Source organism: Nycticebus coucang, chromosome X, assembly GCF_027406575.1.
Source record: "Nycticebus coucang isolate mNycCou1 chromosome X, mNycCou1.pri, whole genome shotgun sequence".
Taxonomy (NCBI): Eukaryota; Metazoa; Chordata; class Mammalia; order Primates; family Lorisidae; genus Nycticebus; species Nycticebus coucang.
This window is the reverse complement of record NC_069804.1, coordinates 164,501,978-164,515,646: the sequence shown is the minus strand read 5'-3', so window position 1 is coordinate 164,515,646 and position 13,669 is coordinate 164,501,978. Positions and strand designations below refer to the sequence as shown.

Here is a 13,669-nt window from a genome sequence, read left to right as displayed (position 1 = left end):
CAAGTCCAGGCAATAGGGACTAGTCACAAACCATTAGTCCCCTTTAAATTACTGGATTTTAGATGATAATTATCCTTCAGGATGGCTGTTGAAATTAAAAGGTACTAAAAGACTATGTACCTCTTTATCTACCTTTATCTGAGAATGTCTTTATGCCCCTTCATTCCTAAAAGATGGATTCATGGATATAGAATTTGTGTTTGGCAGCCAGTGGGAGAGTGCACTACCTATCAGTCCTGCTCCACATCATCTCCTTCAGTTTCCTTGATGCTTCAGTTTTGTCTCTTTTTAATTTTTTTTTGTTTCAATGGTGTGTTTAATCATATTATTTTTGTTCCTTAAAAATACTTTTTGATTAATTCGTGTTTATAGTCAGTTAATAAACTGAAGAGATTTTTACCAAGTCTGTTAAGTTACAATACATCTTTCTGTTTTTAAGATTAGTAGGTAATTTTGTCAGTTTGAAAAAAGAACTTTAAACATATTTTTTGAAATATATATGCAGGACATATGATTTTAAGTAACTGGACACTATTCTGTTTCTGAAGTAAATTGCAGGACACCAATCTAGGTTGAAACAGAATAGTGGTCTTTTAAAATTTTTTACTCAACCAATTACTGAAATACCCATTGGTATTTGGGTTCCTTAAACAGTTACATGGGATTACCATAGATATGTTCAAGTGTGATGCCAGATGTTAATTTTGAGAAGGCCTAAATACCCAGGTCAGATCGTCTTGTGAAAACTGAGATGGAGTCATAATGAACCGATTTCTTGCAGTTTTTTTAAAAGTCATGACCATATTGAACCTTGAGCATTTTCCTGCTTCATGAAGTATCCTGGGAAAACACGATTGAGTTTGGGTTGGATTTGGATTAGTTTATCTTTAATAAAGATTAAATTAAACCACGAAAGGCTGTTGTTCAAGCACATCAGCAACAAAGACCATAAACAAGTGCAAATGGAAAGTCCAGACAACCAGAGCAAGCAATGGATGAAGAGGAGTGCTCATTAAGAGAAAGACGACGGGAAAATTTACCAATAAATATACGCGACCAGCAAATATACCAGAAAGGGAAAATATATACGCATGTGTGTTTGGTGGCTTTCCGTCAGAGTTACTGCACTATGCGAATTAAAGAAAGAGAAATGAGATTAAAGAAAGGTAAAATGGGCTGGCCGGCCAGGGAGGGACCGCGGGAGAAGGGAAAGTGGTGTAAACTAGCAAGGCTTTCTGGATGTGCTTTCCGTACAGAATTAGCAAAGCAGTGCAGACCTTCCACTCCCCCTCCACGCTACAGGATTCTGCAGGAGCGACGACTGGCAGCTCCGCCTTCCAGTCCCCTTAGGCCCAGTTCTAGAAGCCCAGGAGGAGGCGGGGCCAAAAGGGGCGGGGCCGGCCAGACCTTCGTGGGCGTAGCTGTTTTGGCCTCTGCAGCTCCGGACAAGGAGCGGGACTACTTTAGGGGCGTGGCTATTCTAGGGGCGGGGCTACCCAGGCGGCTGCTGCAGTAAAGAGGCGGTGAGGGGGCGGGGCGGGCTGGACGCTAGTGGGCTGTGGGGTGCCCCAGTCCTCGCGTCCGCCCGCCCTCTAGGCTCGAGCTCCCGTTGATCTATTGGTCCGCAAGGCCTGTGCCAGGCCCGGGCCCATGGCAGCGTCGGCGGCTCTGTCGGCGGCGGCGGCAGCCGCAGCCCTATCGGGCCTGGCGGTGCGACTGTCGCGCTCCGCCGCGGTCCGCGGCTCCTACGGCGCCTTCTGAAAGGGTCTCACGCGCACGCTGCTCACCTTCTTCGACTTGGCTTGGAGACTGCGCATGAACTTCCCCTACTTCTATGTTGTGGCCTCCGTGATGCTCAACGTCCGCCTGCAGGTGCGGATCGAGTGAGCGCCGCGGCAGCTCCATTGGCTGGGCCCGAGGGTCTCCCACACGCCCACTCGTATGCTCCAGGCCCGGTCCCCACATGAAGGACAGTGGTGGCCCAAAGGCCGCAGGGACGCGGCGGGGGTCGGAGGCGAGGCGAGGCGGCCCGTGCCAGTCAACTCTAGACCTTCGCGGCAGGAGGACGGACACCGAGCCTTGGCTCCTGTCACAACCGGCCTCAGATGGCGCAGAAACTCACTAAACGGTTCCTTTCCACCAGCCCAAGAAACTGTTTGAGTTCGGCGACCTGTTGCTTCATATTGGCCAAAGCGGGGAACCAGAAAGAAGGGATTCTGCTGCAGCCACTTAATCTTTCAGGCCTAGAGCAGAAAGGTAGGAGGCGACAGGCTGGAATGGGGCGGGGTTGCCATGACATCTATATGTGGAGGCGTCTTGGTTGTTTGGGGAAATATGAAAGGTACCCGGGCAAACCAGCCCAAAAAGCTGTCGAGCTGAGCAGGGTAAAGGAAAGGAAGCCACAGACTCTCCTCTCCTCCCCGGCCACGATTCCTCAGTAGGGTGAGGGGTGGCAGCAGTCTCAGCATCTCCCAGGTCAGCCCAGCATCAGTAGACCGACAGCGGTCTCCCGTCCAGTTACCGACCCCCTTTCCGCAGAGGGCCCGGTGGTGTCACCTGAACCCTGGGGAATGGAAGGGAATAGGCAAAGGAGTGGGATGGCGGATGGAAGGGAATAGGCGGGGGAGTGGGGTAGCGGATGGAAGGGAATGTGGGGGGAGTGGGGTGGTGGCGGCCCAGGGAAGACTCCGAGGAGAAAAGATGCTCCACCCCTCTGGGTTGGGCATGGGAAGGATGCTTCTCTTCTGAGCCAAACCCCAGGACTGTCCGCTTCTCTGTGCTGCCCGAGGGCTCTCTGCAGCTCCTGCACAGCCCTTGGCAAAACTGCCTCCGCCCTCTGAGGCCAGGGTACCAGTCTCTGCTTGTTCTTGCTCTCTCCCTGTGCTCCCCTAGCCAGTATTTGAGGACAGTCCCCTGCAGCTCTACATTTGCGTACAGGGACCAGTGGGAGAGGCAGTCCTCCCATCACTTCTCCACAAGCCTGCTCTTACCCTAATGCAGCAGCCTTTCTTCCCAGCTGCTCCTACCACAGCCCTCCCAGGGCCACAGAGGCCCTTCCTCCAACCACCAGTGGCCTTACTGGTGGTGAGGCCTGCTCCAAGGAAAACTAGGTCCCTAGATTCTAGGAAAGCTAGGCTCCCCAGTGAGCCTGCTGTGTATGGTGTACCAAATGAGACCTCCTGGAGCAGACAGCAGCTCTCAGGCTGGGGTTGGCAGAGCAGATGGAAGAGAGGATTGTAGAGAACACCCTTGGGGAAAACAAGGACCTCTCCAGGTAGCAAGGCAACTCTGAGGCCTCCATCTCTTTCTTTCTCTTCCAGGCACTGGCCTTTGTAAGTGGTCATCGCTGGTTCCTCTGGCCTTGTCAAGAGTCATATCCCTGTCCCTGGGGTGCCCCTGGCTCTGGAGCTGCCTGGGGAGCATTTGAGTGAATGGCCTGGCCAGCAGAAGAGGAAGGGCCTTATACATAGAGGTATAACATGGCTGGGGCTCCCCAGTGATCGGGTCCTGACATGGGGAGGATGGGACATGTTCCCTGGGGACTGAGATCTCCTAGGAACATTAAGAGAGAGGTATCCTCCCCTCCTGATGATGGAGGAAGTAGGCTGGACAGGAGGAGGGACTTAACCTTATCACACAGGTGGGAGGTGGTGGAGCTGAGTCTGCCCCTTGGGCCTGCAGGTCTCCACCCCAGACCTGGCATGTGGGAGTTGGGGCACAGGGCTCCCAGGCAACCTAGGGAGAGAGGGGTCCAGGATAAAAGAATCTGGGGACCTAGCTTTCCTTGGAGCAGTATGGAAGGTCACAGGGGAGACCCAGGAGGACAGTAAGCAATATAAGAGACAAGAGAGAAGGGTCCCAGAAACCCCTGGGGAGCCAAGTTCTCACTCACAGTGCCTACCCTCCCCACCTGCCCTGCACTTGACCAAGGGGTCCTCAGTGGTTGAGTGGCACAAGCTTCTCAGTTTGGTGGTGGAGTGGGGGTGATGGTGGCCACACAGCTCCTGAGACATGATATAAACAAGAGTGTTAAGGGATAAACCTGGGGTGGGACAGGGCTGGGACCCCTGGTATGACCCCATCTCTCTATCCCCAGGCTCAGCTCACCGTCCCCAGGATCACACAGGAGAATCTCATCTGCATGGGCTTGGATCAGTCCTGGGGGTCCCAGGCATGCTGCCAACAGGTGCACCAAGAATGGCCCAGAGGGGAGCCAGGAGGGACCCTGGCCCTCGCCCCCATTCCTGTTCCCACATCTCTGGCACTAGTACCTTGAGGCCCATGTTCTCAGTTCCTGGGACTGAAAACTGCAGCTGTCTAGCCAGCCCTGAGGCAGAGCAGCCCAGCCTCCTACCATCTGCCCTCCTCAGCTGCCCACTGGAGCCAGGACCCAAATGAACCTCTCTGGCTGCCTCACCCCAGGATGGGGCTGGCTGGTGGCTGCCATGTGCCCCTGCATTTGCCCACAGCCAGGGCCCAATGGTGTGCTTCTTTGTGCCAGGTGTCCTGCTGGCCCTTCTCATTAACCCCACCCCCGTCCACTTTGGGCCCCTTGTCAGCCTGCTAACCTTATGCACAGATCTCAGGGTGCCTCTGAGGGACAAGAGGCTTCTGGGCTGGAGGAGAGCAGAGGGGCAAGTCAGGGTCTTCCTTGGGTCATACACAGATGTAGCCCTTTCCAATCCTGGTCTCACCGTCTGAGTGATTGCATCCCTGGCTCCAGCTTCTTCCTGGGCTATCCAGGAAGGGAAGAGGAGGGCCGTCCTTGTGCAAGGGGCTTGGCCTCGGGCCAGGAGGCCACCCCCCCTGCAGGAAGAAATGAGCCTCAGGGGTCCCTGCCCTCAGAGTCCCCCACTGCAGGGATTTCCCCCCCGCCCCCCACCCAGGGGCCAGTCTGCAATGGTTTCAGCTGGGGCTGTGCTGGCCCAAAGACTGGCCCTCAGCAGACTGTTCCTGCCCCTGCTTTCTCGCTCTTCCTGCCAGCAGTGGGTGGCTCAGGCACTACCGCTTCCTGCCTCCCCCCACCTACCCACGGGCCCTTGTTGAGTGAAGGGGTCTCCATGCACTTTATTTGCAGTCTGTTTTCCAGGCAGCGCTTCTACAAATTCAGACACCGACCGGAATGACTTCTTTTCTGTGTGTGATTAACTCTATGGGTCAGCACAGGCTGGTCAGAGCAATGTTTTTGTTTCTGGTGTTGTCATGTCTTATTGTTTGTCTAAGTTTAAAAAAAAAGTCTTTGATTTGACACAGTGCAGCCCTGACTGGAAGTCTCCTGTCTAGTGGGTGTGATGCAATGGCCCAGGAGGAGAGAGGCCCAATGGTGAGGAAGTCACCGGCTCTGATGACCAGGAGCTGAGAACCCTGGTCCCTCAGAGAAGCCTAATCTCACCCTCTGATCCCCCCACCCAACTACAGTGGAGGTACAGGCAGGCTGGCCCTGCTCTGGTGAAGAGCTATGCCCAGGAGACCAGATGGGCCAGGGTAGGGGTGGGAGGGCGGTGGCAGGGAACATGTTACCTGTTCAGAAGCTGAGCCAAGACCTAAATTGATCCAGAACACTGTCCCAGGAGAGGCAGGCAGTAGCCTAGCCTGGCCCAAGAGGTGGAAGTTTGTCCCTTTCACAACCTTTGTTCAAATGACCTAAAATATAAGTCCTTTCTTCCATTTTATAGCCTAGTGTTCAAGAGTTCTAAATTCACTTGAACCCCCAGGGTGGTTGAGGGTGAAGTGAAGTGAAACAGATGACTTGTGGGTCATTTTGAGTATCCCTGAGAGCCCTCTCCCTGCCTGGGGCCTCTCCTACTGACCCTGCCAGTCAGGTGGCTGTTGGAGTCTTGGAGAAGATAAACCAGGGGCTCTGGAAGCCCACTTCCCTTCATCCCATCTTGGACCCCAACTCTGTCCCATCAGAGTTCCCCTCTCGGTGAGTCCCCAAAGAAGCCCCAGCAGGGTTTCTGGAGGTGCAGGAGCTATAGAGGTTGGTCAACGGCAGAGAGCTGGGGAGGAGGGCAGCAGGGTGGGTTAGAGGAAGGCCCATAGGCCCCAGGAAGGAGGCATCCTGAGAACACGGCACTATGCTCAAGCTGAGGACCTGGGATTAGGGTCCCTGGGTCCACTCTACCTGGCACCAAGGGGTACCCAGAGGTCAGAGCACCTTGACAAGAAGGACCCTTCAACAGCACTGGTGGTGATGCCCTGTGACATCTGCCTTCATAGGAGGGATGGGCCTCAGTCCCTGCCATCCCCTGAGCTTCCCTCCCCTTTGTCCAGATGCTTCTGTTCAGTCCATGATGGTCCCACCATACTTCAGGGACCACCTCGTTTGATACACAAAGATGGGAGATGATCAGCCTAGGGCCTGAGGTCTTGTAAAGAGGGAGAACCACCCCTCCCTCTCTTCATCTCACCCTCTGATCCCTCCACCCTGCTACAGGGGAGGGACAGGCAGGCTGGCCCTGCTCTGGTGAAGAGCTGTGCCCAGAAGACCAAAAGCTTGTGCCCTGAGCCCACTCTTCCACTTGTGACAGTGTGGCCCCAGGCAAGTCTTAGACACCCACCAATTTTCAGAAGGATAACCTGGGGTCCTAGTGGGAAGTTAACGTGAAATCTGTTGAACATGTCATCATATCTCACCTGGAGCAGCTTTGTCCCAAATTAAGGGAACCAAGTGAAGGGAGCTGGCACCTGATGAGAGCCTGCCATGTGTCAGGCACCACACTAGGTGCTTTGCATTGCCAATCTCCTCATAGTCCTGTGACTACCTAACGGGTATCTCCATTTTACAGAGAAACCAAGGATTAGAGCCAGTCTGAAATAGGTCCCCAAGCACAGGCTCTTTTCTGGAGCCTCTAATGCCCCCTCGGGGCAGTGAATCAAACTGGAAGGATGGTGGGATGGCAAAAGTGGAACGTGATCCTGTACTTTCTGGGTGGGGTCCAGCAGACAGAGAAGAAATCTATGGCTTGGGCGACAAAGCTGCAGTCACACTGAGATAGGCTGAATTGTGTCTCAAACTGTGTCAGGAGAGAGCAGCCAAACACTCAGTTCCAGGGGACACTGGACCAAAAAAGAAAATGGGAAATGTAAAGACCAGGCAAGCACCCATCCTACTCCTACTTCATCCCACCCCTGGCTTTTAGGTAAATTTTCACTTGGGAGGGAAACCTACTATAGGTACTTTGAAACTTTCTCCTCCCACTTCCTGTTTATCTTTCCAGGTTAAGTATTTTTCTTAACCAAATACTGCCTAGTAATGCCCATTATGTATTTCTCATTGCCTCTTGGTTATTTCCCTCTGTTGCTTATTCAGGAAGTTTGGTTTTTTGGTTGCTGATGGTGTTTCTTTTTGTTGTTTTGTTTTTATAAATGATGCAGTGACAGAAAAGTTAGACTTCACAAAAATTTTAACATTTTTGTGCATCAAAGGGCACTATTGAGAAAGTGAAAAAACAACCTATAGAGTAGGAACCAGTATTTTTAAATATATATCTGATAAGAGATTTGCATTCAAAATTACAAGAAGAACCCTCGCTGCTCAATAACAAAAGAAGACAACGAAATTTCATTATGGGCAAAGGGTTGAACAGACATTTCCCCAAAGAAGATTTACAAATTGCCACCAAGCACATGAAAAGATGCTCAACATCATTAGTCATTAGGGAAATGCAAATAAACACTACAATGAGATACCACGTCACACCTGAGGATGGTTATTTAAAAAAAATAAAATACCAAGTGTTAACGAGATGTAGAGAAATTAGAACATTTGTTCATTGCTGGTGGGAATGTAAAGTGGTGCAGCCACTATGGAAAACAGTTCGGTGGTTCCTCAAAAAGTTAAGCCTAGAGTTATCCTATGGCCTACCAATTCCACTCTGAGGTATATACTCAAAGGACAGAAAGCATACGAAATGTCCATAATAGGTAAATCCATAGAGACAGAAAGCAGATTAATGTTTTCTGTGGGCTGAGGGAGGAGGGAATAGAGAATTATTGCTTAATGAGTACAAGGTCTCTTTTTATGGTGATGAAAATATTTTGCAACTAACCAGTGGTTACACAGCATTGTGGAAATACTAAATGCCACTGAATTGTACATTTTAAAGTGGTTGATTTTATGTTAGTTAGTGGATTTCAACTCTATAATGAAAAAAAGTACTTGCTGATGAATATTGTTGCTTCACCATCAGGCCTCTCCTATAGATGAACTTCTCTCCTGGCCTCTCATTCAAATCCCCTACAGCCCTTGCTCTGCCCCTCTGATATTAAAAGCTCACAAAAGTAGCCCTATCCCATTAGCTCCCAAGTAATCTCAGCACTCGGATCTTTCCCCATTAGAGCATCTCAGACAGAGAATGGGGATCTCTAGTGAATAACCATGTCCTCAGAACCAGTCCGGCCACATCCCCACCTGCCTGTGCATGGAGAACAGCACAGACTTCCTGACTGTCCTTGCTGCCCGCACATTACAGGAAGAGCAGAGTGCTCCTCCCACCCAGCAGGCTTGCCCACATTGCCCTTGACCTGGGCTCCCGCTCTGACCCTGGGACCTTCTCCTTGCACGTGGATGTCCTGGTCTTATAGGTACATTGGATGCTGGCCACTTGTGAATGCCTGCTCCCTCTGGACCCAACCCTACATCATCTCATGTGCCCAGTTCCTGCCAGAAAGAGGATTGGAGGGGCAAGCAGAACTCCAGGCAGTGGAGAGCAGCTATCTCAACACAAGCTCCAATATCACCCCGATGGAGAGCAGATGTTGAGTCCCTCCAGCAGGGTGACCAGAACCTCAGAGATTCAGGGAGACCAGCCAGCTGGAACTTCTAAAGGCTTTCACCCCAGGCCCTGAGACTGAGAGACCATCTAACTGTAGCCTGTATCTGATCAGCTGGCCTGCTGCTGCCATGCCAATAGTGGCACACACACTGGTCACTGTTGCCATCTGTCCTAACTCAGCCACCTGGAACCAGGCTGAACCTTGGGCCCTCCCTCTACCAGTTCTGCAGAGCAGTTCCCAAGGCCCCTGAGTCCAGATTGACCCATGCCTTAGCACCAGCCATTTCTCAGGAGGCTCTCTCTCTGGCCACCAGAGTCCTCCTTTAAAATCGAGGCTGCTCTTTCCCTAACAACCTTGCCCACAGAATCAGGAGTGAGGTGAACATTCACTGAGCATTCCTTCCCCACACAACCATTCATACCACATGCCCCCAGTGCTTGCAAAGTTGAAGGGGCTTCGTGCTCCAGGAACGGCCTTCAGGACACCCTGAGAATGGACTCATGACCTGTTCCCTGCCCCTCTCCACGTCTGACCCTGTAGTAGGTTCTGGGCACAGATTCCTACATGGGCAGGTAGAGGAAGCGCTCACTGGGCACACCTGAGTGCACAGCAGTGTCCCGGGTGTGTGTGAGGGCTCCCCTGGCAGGAATTCACCCCCTGCCTTACCAAGGAACTAGCCTGGGCTATGGACACCATTGCTACTTCCAGGGCAAAGGTTAAATCAGAAAGGCCAGACCGTCCAGATCAGCAGAGCTGCAAGATGGCCTTCCCAGTTCCCAGAGAGCAGTACCCAAAGATCTCTTTTTTCAAATCATGCATGTCCAAAGGAAGTGTCAGGGCACACACAACAACAATCCTGGAGGCTGCACCCGACATAGCTAGAAGGCAATTCCCCTGTGATGTTCTGCAAGTGCATTCTGGACAACTTTTTCTGGAATGTCTTTCTAAAGGCCTTTCCAGGGGAAGACATGGCTAATCGAAGCTCTGGTTAAAGCAGTTTTTATTCAGATGTGATGTGAAGCCTTTCCCCAGGCCCTCTGTAGTGTTTCCCATGTGTCTTATCCTACTTCCCACTTCTACAGGCTTTAGCCCATGGGAGTGCAGAGGGCAGAGGCCTGCCTGTGGGCTCAACAGATGGCTTGGAAGTTCAGCTCCTGGGCTCACCAGCTGCAGAAACATGGGAATGTCCCTGCACCCCTCCGCACCTGTCTCCCACTCCGTTCCATGGGTGCAGCAGTGTGTGGGGAGGAAGCAATGGCCAGGGTGTCTACCGATGTTTGAAACCTTTGAAACCAGCAGGCACATCTCTCTTCCATTTGCTATATTCTCACTCTGACTTTTCAAGGTGATGGCAACTCTCCATACCCATGACCTGGGAATGACTACAGTTCCAGGTTGCACTGCTGGGTTCACTTTTTCCTGATGTCAAATTTAGGAAAATTTCAGATCACATCCTCCTGGGAGTCACAGCAAAATGGCTAAAGCTGAGGCCCTGCAGTCTCCCCCTGACACCCACTTACACCCTTCCTGTGCCCCATGACCTCGTGGCCTTTTTTCTCTTCCCCTTATCAAAACCGGACTTGCAGCAGTGACTGTCTGTCTTGCTGAAGGGCTCAGCAATTCCCTCCCAAGAAACCCTCACACACTGTTGATGGGCATATAAATTAGTACAGCCATTATGAAAAACAGCTTGGAGGTTCCTCAACAAATTAAAAGTAGAACTGACATATAATCAGCAGTCTCACTTCTGGATCTATATCCAAAGGAAATGAAATCAGTACAGAAATGTTCACTCCCATGTTCACTGCAGCACTATTCGCAATAGCCAAGACATGGAATCAGCCTAACTGCCCACTAATGAAAATCCTATCATTTGCAATAAAATGAATGAAACTGGAGAACATTACCCTACGTGAAACAAGCCAGGCACAGAGAGAGAGATACAACTGAATCTCACTTATATGTGGAATCTAAAATAGTTGAGTTTGTAGAAGTACAAAGTAAGATGGTGGTTGCCGGGGACAGGGGTAGAGGCAAGAACTTGGGGAGATGTTGGTCAAAGGGATACAAAGTTTCAGTTAGATAGGAGGAATATGTTATAGAGATCTACTGTACAACATTATTAATAATAACCTACCATATACTTGAAAATTAGGAAGATTGTAGATTTTAAATATTCTCACCACAAGAAAATAATAAGTATATGAGATGATGGATATGTTAGTAAGCTTGATTCAATCAGTGTGTACACAATGTGATTATCAAAACATCACCTGTACTCCATAAATATTTACAATAAAAACATGAAATTTTACACCTTATATAGAATTTTTATGTCAAAATTATTTCAATAAACAAGCTTTCTACAAAAACACCCTCCCAAGGGATTTCAGTTGTAGTTCAAAGGAGATGGCGCTATTCTCTTTAGAGCAAGCCAGTCTTGAACTGGAAAAACTCGTCACTACCTTAGACAAAATTAGCTTTCTGTAAATGAATAATAAACCATAAGGATGAGATATATAGCTTTTCAAAAGTTGTATGAGGCACACAATCTTAATCAAATAAGAACCTATGCTCAGGCTATGCGCTTTTGATTCCTACATGCTCCACAACACTGCTTTGCAAACAGGACTGGAGAGCCCACTGTCCAGATAAGTCATAGGGGGCTTTTAAGAATACAGGAGACGGAGCTAGAAAGCAAGATGGCGGCCGAGTAACAGCTTTGTTGCATCTGGGCACCGTGAGTCTGGGGAGATAGGACTCCAGGCATCTCTGGCTGGTGGGATCTGCCTGTAATCATCCCTGTGAGGATACAGGGAGTCAGTGAGAGACTTCTGGACCCCAAGAAGAGGACTAAAACAGTGGAAAACCGGCAAGTGGTCACGTGTGTTCAATCGGTCTAAACCTGCTGGCAACTGTAAGTACAGTAGCAGCGAGACTGCAAACTGGAAAGGCCTTACCTGTGAACTGTGTTGGTGTCTTTGGACTTGGCACTCAGTTGAACTGCCTTGGGGAGAGCCTGAGCGGGAGTGTGGAGAACTTTGGCCATTGTCTGGGGCCCCAGTCTGAGCCACTGACACAGACAGAACTAGTGGTGTTTGGCTGTGGGCCACAGGGAGCCATTGTGAGTGATCTGCCCCGGCAAGCTCCGCCCTCAGTGTTGCAGAGAAAGAATCGGGTGGGAGCTGGTAACCTAGTGACTGAGTAGCCTAAGGGTGGAGACTGAGCCACCTTACAGCCCTAACCCTCAGGGGCAGAGTGAGACCGCTTTTGGTACACTGGGTAAGTGAATAGCCACTCCAACAGTGATTCCAGCAACAAGCACTTTCCTGGGAAAGCTTCTGCTCAGCAAGTTTACAAGTTCAAAGTGCCTTTTAAGAGAGCTGAAGAGAGATTTAGGGTGTCTACCCGTTGGGGTTTGAGAAATCTGCAGCCTCCAGTCGTATCAGCACTGTGATTAACATCTCATACCCCACAAGACCATGTGTTGCCCAGACAATGTTCAACAACATATATATATATATATATACTGCTTTGTTTTTGGTTGCGTTTTTTTTTTGTTTGTTTGTTTGGTTGCTTTTTTGTTTATTTTGATGTTGTTGATGTTTTGTTTTTTAATTTCAACCTTTTCCGTACAGATTTTTTTCTTTCTCAATTTTTCTAGTTTAATTATAATTCCCCATTGCTGCCTTTTTCAATAACTAGAACTTCATTTTTGCTAGTGTTTCTACCCCTATTATTTGGTTTTTCACCCAATTTTATCCCGTAAAGTTTTCTGTTTGCTTGTTTTGGTTTGATTTATAGCATTTTTGTCTTTCCTCTCTACTTGGTGGAGGTGGGGTACTGTGTCTGATCAGGTTAGCAAAGAGCTGCTAACCTCAAGGGAACCACCCAACTGGGCACCCCCAGAGGGTGGGTTTTTTTTTTAGGTTGTGTCAAAGTACCCTACTGTACACCTATATTGCTCTGTCTCCCTCTTTCTGTGCCTCTCTTCTTTTTGTCAATATTCCTTTTACCCACCCCCCCTCCTTTCTCTATTTTCTTTTGACTTGTTCCTCCTTTCTTTCATCCCGTTCTTGCTTGTCAGCCTTCTCATCCTTCTGGTCCTGTACCAAAAGGACTCATTGAAACCTTAGTCCACAGGCACGAGAACTTAAAGAGCAAGAGGAAGTGAAAGGAAAATTAGGGCAAGGAAACAGATAAAAGAAATCACTCATGAGGAAGAATCAGCAGAAAAGTCCAGGCAACATGAAGAACCAGTCCAGAACAACCCTGCCAAGGGACCGTGAGGTAGCTACTGCAGACGATTCCACCTATAAGGAAATGTTAGGAATGACAGAAAGGGCATTTAGAATACACATGATGAAAACAATGAAAGAAATAATGGAAACAATGAAGGAAACTGCTAATAAAGTGGAAAATAACCAAAAGGAAATCCAAAAACAGAACCAAATAAGAGATGAATGATATGAAGAATATAGAAAGGATATAGCAGAGCTGAAGGAACAGAACCAGTCAATTAGGGAACTTAAAGATGCAATGGAAAGTATCAGCAACAGGTTAGACCATACAGAAGAAAGAATTTCAGAGGTAGAAGACAAAGTTCTTGAGATAACTCAGATAGTAAAAGAGGCAGAAAAGAAGAGAGAGAAAGCAGAACGTTCACTTTCAGAATTATGGGACTTTATGAAATGTTCCAACATACGAGTTATAGGAATCCCAGAAGGGGAAGAAGAATGCCCCAGAGGAATAGAAGCCATACTAGAGAATATTATAAAAGAAAATTTCCCAAATATCACCAAAGATTCTGATACACTGTTTTCAGAGGGCTATCGGACCCCAGGTCGCCTCAACTCTAACCGAGCTTCTCCAAGACACATTGTGATGAACC

At 49.3% G+C, this 13,669-nt stretch overlaps 1 pseudogene; it reads left to right on the top strand.

Annotated features, from left to right (window-relative positions):
- The first annotated feature begins 949 nt into the window (after positions 1–949).
- LOC128577240 (small integral membrane protein 10-like protein 2A) lies at positions 950–6,507 on the top strand (annotated as a pseudogene).
- Positions 6,508–13,669: the final 7,162 nt, after the last annotated feature.